Here is a 9,735-nt window from a genome sequence, read left to right on the forward strand (position 1 = left end):
AGTCAATATTTGCAACGTTGGCCTTTTTTTCCAAGACCTCTGCAATTCTGATGGCGACGCATTCCTTCATAATCAGTGCTTGGAGTTTGTCAGAATTTGTTTGTCCACCCGCCTCTTGAAGATTGACCACAAGTTCTCAATTGGATTAAGGTCCAGGGAGTTTCCTGGCCATGGACCCAAAATTTCAATGTTCTCACTTTGGCCTTATGGCACAGTGCTGGAACGCTGGAAAATGCATTGTTCTTCACCAAACTGGTCTTGGATGGTTGGGAGTTGTGGTCGGAGGATGTTTTGGTACCATTCTTTATTCATGGCTGTATTTTTAGGACAATCATTATCCCAGATGCTCCAAACAATCGGAAAGGGGCTTCATCAGCGAAACCTGGAGGAAGAACAATGATTTCAAGCAGTACCCTCCTTTTAAAGCATCCAGTCTTCTGTTCTAACCCAATCAGCACAACAGAATGATCTCCAGCCTTGTGCTCCTCAACACTCACTTGTGTTAACGAGAGGATCACTGAAATGATCTCAGCAGGTCCTTTTGTGGCAAGGATGAAATACAGTGGAAATGTTTTTTTTGGCAATTCATCTGGACACTCTTCTGGAGTATATGCAAATCGTCATAATAAAAGCGTAAATGAAAACCAGTTTTTTTTTTACATATAGCAAGTGTATGCTTCCAGGAGGGCCTCAGTGCAAATAAAAAGTGATTTCTGTTCCTAAGAAGATGACTAAAAGCAAAGTGATTGTCATTGTGAAACACTGCAGCACAGCACACGGTGTCACAACGAAATGCTTTTAACTTGGTGAGCAGTGAGCACCATGAAAGGCGCCTGGGGAGCAGTGTGTGGGGAAGGCGCTTTGCTCAGTGGCACCTTGGCAGTTTTGGATTTAAATGGGCAAATTTCCGATTGCGTGTCCGCTGCCTTAACCGCTAGGCCACCGCTTCGCAATTTTAAATAAATTTGCCACAACCTCAAGTTAACTTTTTTCATGTTGTCATTATGGGAGTTGTGTGTAGAATTCTCAGGAAAAAAACCTCTGCCCCTTCCTGGACTTTTTATAAGGACATGGGTGCCACCTACACATAAACTAAACAGACCTTTGCGCCACTGCAATATACAGGCAGAAATAGCAGACGCTGTTTGGATCTGCACTAAATCTGGTATGTGCGTGTAGAGTAGCGCTTGGACTCCGTAATTGCTGCCTGTGACTATATTTTGAATTTGTATTTGCTGACTGGACATTTTAAGGTTTAAATAGAATGATGCTGAAATGTTTAATGTGCTAGTGATTATAAGCATTAACCATCTAGTGTGTAAAACAGTAAATGAGTGTTAAATCGCTGTGTATTTAACTGTATTGTCTAAATGCTGGACTCCAGAGCCAGAGCCAGAGTCCTCTGCCAACATGGTATACCTTTATATTAAAAAAAAAAAACAGATCTAGAATTTACTGTTATCCTTGCAATGATTCAGACAGCTGCCGTGTAGATCTGCTTGTGTTTAATTGTGCTCCACGCTATAGACCAAAAATCTTGTCCCTGGTTCTTGTTCATGATTAGAATGGTAAAGTTGTAATTACATGTATTAGAGGATGAAAGAAGTTACCTGAATTGGTTATTTGTGTGTTGTCTGTGAAGATTCTCTGTTAGAGATTACGAGATTCAGTTCGATTACGATTATCAGTGCCTCGATATCGATGCATCGCGATGCATCCCAGACATTTTCTACATGGTCACATGATGTTAAGGTCTCGTTCGCCTGTGTGGACGCTCTGATTTGCTCCAGAGCAGAAAAACTTGTTACGTCCGCTCTCACCTTGTAACAGTTGTATATACTGGTAGTTCGGCACTATGTTGTGGGCAGATCGACATCTCCACCAAGCAGAGGAAGCGAGCAGACTGGTCCAAGCTCTGTGGTCCTTGTCCCTGTGCTCCTTGTATTATTTCATTTTGTATTACATAAAAGCAGCAATATTTGGTACGTGTAATGTCCAAATTATTCTGACACCTTAGTTCCAAATAGTATTCATTACAGAATTTATTTTTTTTTAATTCAACTGAATGCTCACCGCACGAACAATATGCGTGTTTTTGTAAATCCCGGTAAGATGATATTGTTGTGTTGTAGATCTCTGAACACTCAGAGAAAGATCAGCTTTTCCTCCGTTCCCACTTCGTGTGTCTGTTTCGAAGTGGCGGAAAGAAGACACCTCCGCTTGGATTCTATTGGTCGCCCGCAAAAATACATCATGGTCGTCACGCCACGCAGCGTAAAACTCCGACACGGAACGGCACTGTATTCTGTAGAACAGGCCGCCACTCTCCCTACCTGCACTACTTTTTAACGAGATTCACCAACAGAAAATCACCAAGCAACATCATTACGATAACCGATTATGCTCTGCACTGCATCGATGCAATATCGTCCACGTCAGCATCGCGATGCATCGATTATACGATTAATTTCAACACCCCTATTCTCTGTCATCCAGGTGAATTTGTCTGGAAGTGGCAACTGGACTTTCTTACTTTAATGTCGAGATGTTTCGTTCTGCATCCACAGAACTTGGCTTGTGCCCACAAATTTATCCTCCAGGTTGGTCTCACCTCACTCCCGCCTTGAATTGGTTGGTTAAGTGAAACAAAGGCATGAGGGGGGGTGACAGCCCCGCCCTGGCAGCATACACTACATTGCTCTTCTTCTGTTTTGGTGTCCGGTCTTTGGGATGGACGAGTCTCTGTCTCAGAGTGTTGGCAGGTTTGAAATGGACTGGTATGTGGTGTTTCCCGAAAATCCTTTTCAGTCTTTCGGACACACCAGCCATGTATGGAAGCACCAGGTTCTTCTGTTGGCCCTGGGATTCAGGTTGTTCTGTGGTCCTTTTCTTGAAGGAGGGTCCTGCCTTGTTAAAGGCCCACTTCTTGTGTTTTGAATTTCTCTATTAAACCTCTAAAAATAATAACAAGGCTGCAAGTTTCACTTAGCGTACTTTGTGTACTGTGTGTAATTGTGTACTTTGAGAGCAATAAACACTCGATAATCCATTAATTCAGCTAACAATTATCGTGTATTGTATCATGTTGTTCACCGTCTTTTGCGGCACAGCGCCATCTAGGGTCACAGAATTTGGTACAACGCCTGACTGTCATTGCAGCACACCTCACTTTAGAGGCGCCGTAATCAGAAGGTTGCTGGTTCGAATCCCGGTTGGCCAAGGTGCCACTGAGCAAACCTGTCATGGCTGCCCACTGTGTGCACCATGTCCTGTGCTGAAGTGTTTCACAATGACAATCACTTCACTTTTTCACTTTAATAATCGCAAGAGAGCTGGGTGAAACGGAGGCTGCTCGGGCCTAAAAAGTTCTAGCTTACATTTTTCCTGGGCCAACAGTCACGGCAGATATTCCGCCCCAATGACCAATCTCGTGGCTAATTTAACCCGCCCTCGCACATCTGTCGCACATCTGTCACACATCTGTCCAGCTCGCACGATGTGTGCGAGCTGTGTTGTTGCACACAGCATCTCGCCAGAGTTTAAAACACAAGCTATTCTCTGTTTTCTTCCTATCATTATTTAATTTAGTAGCCATTGACTAAATTACACTACAACACTAATCAATTCCTAGTTTACGATCGAGCCTTGGTAAGGCTGTAGTTTCTCAATAGGTGGGCAGATAAGTGACTAGTTAAAAGCAGGGATGGATTACTGAACAGGCCCACTAGACCCAGGGTCTCAAGTAATGTAGGCTTATACTGGGTTTTTTCACCTCATGTCTGAATGTTGTTCATTTATTAAGAATCTAACATAGAAGAATACCCATGGACCCCACTTGACAAAAACAATGATCATCATAATAATTATTATATATCAGGCTGTTAATATATCTGGGCCCAGGGGGTGACAAGTTATCTGTTGCTGTGTTGCTGCTCACCTTCCAAGCATGGGCAAAGGTTCAGGCTCAGGATTTTCTCACTATTAGCCCTGTAGTGTAGTGGGATGCAAATTATACACATTTCCGCGTTTTACAGCAAATTCCATTTTATCCGTTGGATTCCGTGATTCAGTCCAGGTTTTCTGCGTTGCGGGAATCATCGGGCCCTACTATTGTCTTCTGCAATAAAACGTGTTTCAACACGCACCAGATTCGCACAGCAACTACGGTCACGGTTTTCATCATTGGTAACATATTTACAACAGCTCTGTGGTGTGCAGGAGCACCTCTTTCCAGCGCCAACAGTTCTATACGCACGTGCTTTTCCCTTCTGCTGTTGAATGATTTGAATGACGTGAAAAAGCAGGACAGACTCAACAAGATGAATATCTTATGGCTACTATCATAGCCTTCTGCACAGCATTGCGGCTCTCAAGGTTCACCACTAATATCAGCTAAACAAGAAGATTTGGGAGGTGGTCTTGACGTCTGACCACCAAAATCTTGTACTTGTGCCAAATGTAAAGACATGAAAATGTATGAGCTTATGAGTTCTCCGAATGGGTTAGTTTTCACTAGTTTGCATTTGTGGGCAAGAGAGAGAAATGATGGCTAAAATGTCTTCTGATCACCACCTTCAGTAGCTGCTAATATAGGTCTGGTTATGTTAAAAAACCTACACTGACACACTGGGGCTAAGTAAGTCTCGTCTTGCCTACTTTGATCTTTAACTCCACAGGCCAGCACTATACAAATAGCTGGTAAAAACCACAAACAAAGTCCTTCAATAGAAGTACTACATACTGTACATACTGTACCTCTGGTCATTCTTCTCACGCTGTTTGTGATGATTCAATTGGTGGTCGGAGGCCTGATGAAGTGAGAATGTGACTGATTGTTCTGTTGTGTTGTACAGAGAAAGATTTTTTTCTTTTACAGCTAAAGAAATGTGTTAAGAACCCCTTCAAAACTGATATTTTTACTGTCCTCACAGTCACAGGAGAGAGATGGAGATCCAGGAGAGAAGTGAGTCAGCACAAGATGTGGTAGTGCAGTGCCTGAAACTTTTTTACATTTTATTTCTAGTTGTTCTCTAGGCTACTCAGACACAACTTGATATATTGAAATCATGATCAGTTTACAAGTTAACAGCAGCTACACAGAATGTAGTATTTTGAATTATGACAAGTATTGATGCGGCAAATGAGCAAACATGAACTTGTTTAGTACCTATGCTTTCCATGTAATTCACGGCTTGTAAAATTGTTTTTCGGTGATTGGTAAAAGTGCTTCGCAATGGAAGAAAGTTCAGGCTCAGGATTGTTTTTTCACTATCAGCCCTGCATGTGCGAGGAAAAGCTTTTCTTGATATATGGCCAATATAATGCCTCATAGTTGAGATCTGATCGTAACTCTTCTGGCCACCATCTTCAGTAGCTGCGTATATGTATATGGATTATATGTACAGTACAGGCCAAAAGTTTGGACACACCTTCTCATTCAATGTGTGTTCTTTATTTTCATGACCATTTACATTGGTAGATTCTCACTGAAGGCATGAAAGGCTATGAAAGAACACATGTGGAGTTCTGTACTGCCCATATTTTTTACAATGGGACACTAGTGTATTGCCAAAGCCAAAAAATGCACACATGCCATTAGGGCTGAAAATGATGGCCAAAATAATAATCATGATTATTCTTATCAATACTCTCAACAGATGAACAGATGATCAAAGGAATGTCACTGTGAAAATACTATGAAAATATGAAAGATTAACATCCATTTACCTGCTTATTTGGGAAAAAAATAATTATAGACAGGCCCATAAACAGGGATTTGGTATAAATTTGTCAAGAACTATAGACAATGACCTGACTATTCAATATATTCAGGTGTCAGAACAGAAGCTGTGTCTTTCCTATGAGGTGAAGGTGGGAAGACAGATGATCTGGTCTGTAACATGAATAACGTAACAAGCAGGATGATAAAATCTTCGTTTGCTCATTATTACAGATGTACGTGGCACAAAAGTTCGGCATTTTTGTTTGTACCATCATATGAATGCGACATCTAGTGTATGTATAACTATGGTGTATATTAGAGGTGTGGACCTTCACTGGTCTCACAATTCGATTATGATTATCAGTGCCTTGATGACGATACATCACGATGCATGCCATCAATTTTCTAAATGGTCACATGATGTTTTCACATACAAGAGTTAAGGTCTCATACGTCTGTGTGGATGCTTTGATTTACTACAATGAGCAGATGAATGTTTGTATTGTAATTATTAATTAGGGTAAAAATTGGTGAACAGTTGCATGTCTGTGGCAAACTGAACACAGACAATTTTTTCTGCTCATTGGAGAACATCTAAAATTCTACTGCACGGCGTGGGGCTCAGCGTGATAAAAGCTGCATGTTTTTCTTGATGGTAACGATGCTATACTTAACCTAGTTGACTGGTTACTGTATATGCTACGCAACCTAGTTGGTTACTGTATATGCTACGCAATTAGACTAATCTGGATGTTGAATACAAAGATGTCCATTTGTTCCAATACAGCACATATCAGTTATCAAGCAGCACAGTAGCAAGCAGCACAGCAAAGCCTTGCCCTTTCGGCGTTGCGTAAGCGGTCAAAAACCCTTTGCCCCTTCCTGGTCCAACACCTACCCACAACATTAAGTTTGCTACCTTTATACCTGAAACAGCTGGGGTAGTGGTGGCCTAGCGGTTAAGGAAGCGGCCCCGTAATCAGAAGGTTTCTGGTCCGAATCCCGGTCGGCCAAGGTGCCACTGAGGTGCCACTGAGCAAAGTACCGTCCCCACAGTGCCTGTCCCCAGTCATGGCTGCCTGTCATGGCTGCCTACTGCTCACTGATGGGTTGATGGGTTAAATGCAGAGGACAGATTTCACTGTGTGCACCGTCTGCGCTGCTGTGTATCACATGTGACAATCACTTCACTTCACTTCAATTACATGCCCCACCCAGTGTTCCACATAGGACATTACAACATTTAACAAACAACAACATTTGACGCTTAGACATGGTATAGAAATGAAAATAATATATGCACATATAACATATAACATATGCATCTTCGGGTTACATGCCAAAAATCTTTTTTTGGTGCTTCAAAAAAAAAAAAGATTCAAAAACTCTTTGAGTGTTAAGATATTTAAGTGCTTTGATGTCACAAAGTAAGAAAGTGAAAGTGAAGTGATTGTGATACACAGCACAGCACATGTACATTTACAGCATTTATCAGACGCCCTTATCCAGAGCGACTTACAATCAGTAGTTACAGGGACAGTCGGAGCAGTTTAGGGTTAAGTGTCTTGCTCAGGGACACAATGGTAGTTAGCGGGATTCGAACCTGGGTCTTCCGGTTCACAGGCGAGTGTGTTACCCACTAGGCTACTTCCACATGGTGCACACAACGAAATTTGTCCTATGCTTTGAACCCATTACCTTGGAAGGCGCCCGGGGAGCAGTGTGTGGGGACGGTGCTTTGTTGCTGGAAATAGTCTAATGGTTAAAGCAGGCAACTGTCAGAGTTTGTCACACCTGTCATTGTGGTTCTAAGCAATCCATAGCTGTCCCTCTGAAGCACAGAATTTATGTCACTTTTGATAAGAGTATCAGCTAAATGTTGTAAATGTTGAGGAGTCTTAACATTTCTGGTGCAATAAGGGAAAAGACAGATCTGGAAAACCTCATGTCAAAAATAGTGTTTCAGCAAGGAAAATGTTGAGGAGTAATTACTTTCAAATGTTCTAGCAAATTCTATTCACAATTTGTGACTAAAATTAGTGTAGTTACTCATGGCAGGTATCAAATAATTCTTTTTCTTTTATATTTTTTTTACACCGAGCATTTGAGGAATAAAGGCTGCAATGTTTAACACTGGTTTCCACAACCCTTGAAAGATGGAACATCTTGTGGAGTATTTGTGTGTAAGGTAAGAAGAAAGTACTCAAGTATACATTTCATCTAGAAGAGAAGCCTTACTAATGGCTTAATCTTGCAGAATGACTACTTCAAGGCATCCCTTTGTAGTTTTGCAATTCACACAAGACTACTGACTGTTTCAGGAAAGAAATCGCAAGATTTGTTCTGGCAGAATCAGGTAAATGCTGTCAAATCAAATCAAGATTGTATCTCAGTCAGGCTCAGGCTGATCTGTTGTAGCATACATTTTTTTATTGCATAAGCTGCAAACATGTAAATTATTGTTTTCTGGAGGTAACTGTGAAATTATCTGCTGCTTGTTGCAAGGCTAAAAAGAGTCAGAATATCTTTGTCATTGTAACAAGTACAACAAAATTAGGTGCACTCTGTTAGCCGGGGAGGTATCTTAAATGCTGTGTAAAAAGAAGACATATACTAATATAATTCAAAAAGTGATACAAAATATAAAACGAAGCTGTTGTTTAGTCTGTTTAGTTGTTTAGTCCTGCCTGATGGTAGCAGTTGGAACAGGTCATAAGCGGGTCCTTTATGATGTTTTGTGCTTTCAATACTGTCAATAATATAACTATAAATAAAAGGATATGAGACATTCAAAATATAATATATATAAAACTTTGAGATTTGAACATTTTTCATCCTAACACACAAAAATATATATATTGTTCCTGTGTTATAGCAGGGAAAACTATGGTGGGCTGCTGTTCATTCTAATCAAAACAATAAAACACGTTCTACGTTGAAGTCCCCACCTTTACTTTGGTTATTGTATTCATTCAATTGAGTAATAAACATGTATTGTATGTTTTTTCATTGAGGTGTGTAAATTAGAATGTATAAATAGCTATATTAGTCGGCACATGTAAAAAGCAGAGGTCAGAACAGCGCAGTCACTAAATATTCTGGCAGCTTTCTTCTTAATACTTGTTCAATACTAATTCCTGTAATCTGATTTATTTAAGAAAACAGCATGCATAAAACGATTGTATTCATTTCTAGGGTTCTAGTGAAGCACAACTGATTACTTTCATTGATGCTAACCTGAAAGCACATTTGTTAGTCGCGTCCGCCAAATTCTGTAAATGTAAATGACCTTCATTATGGTGGCACCATGGTAAACAAATGTAGGAACTAATGAACTTCCGTTTAGGAGACGACAAAAAGCAATATCATTGACAAAATGCATGTTGTCCATTGCAAAAAGTCCTATTGTCCACAACAGAATGTTGTTATGCACTAAATGAACGTGGTTGACAAACTGGTGGATGACATGAAGAAACTGATTTTCTCTTCTTCATATAGATGCACCCGGCTTTTTGTCCACAAAATGGCAACGGATGATGTCAGATCTGTAACAAAAACGGATAATATGTGTACAGCGTTATCCAGTTACAGGGACAGTCCCCCTGGAGACACTCAGACACACAGTGGCAGTAAGTGGGCTCTGAACCTGGCTCTCCTGGTTAATAAGCGAGTGTGTTACCCGCTAGGTTACTACAACCTACTCGAATAGCTTTAGATGTTGGTGAATGATCTAAATTGATGACTTCTTGCTATTGTGAACTAAATGTGGCAGCTGTTTATATTTCTGTTGAAAAAAAGGAAGTTGGTGTAAGTTGATTTTGTCATTATAAAAATTCCTTATGGACATTTTGACACCCCCATCCTCGGAAAACAGCTTTCAGGACTAGTTTCGACCTCGTTTGGTTTCCCAACATTAATCGAGCTGATCACAGAGAAATTTGTAAACTGTGCAGGAATAACCTCTGACAGGATCCCCATTTAACATAACCCACTCATCGGGTTGCCACCCAGTT

Source organism: Denticeps clupeoides, chromosome 10 (genome assembly GCF_900700375.1).
Source record: "Denticeps clupeoides chromosome 10, fDenClu1.1, whole genome shotgun sequence".
In the NCBI taxonomy this organism is placed as follows: Eukaryota; Metazoa; Chordata; class Actinopteri; order Clupeiformes; family Denticipitidae; genus Denticeps; species Denticeps clupeoides.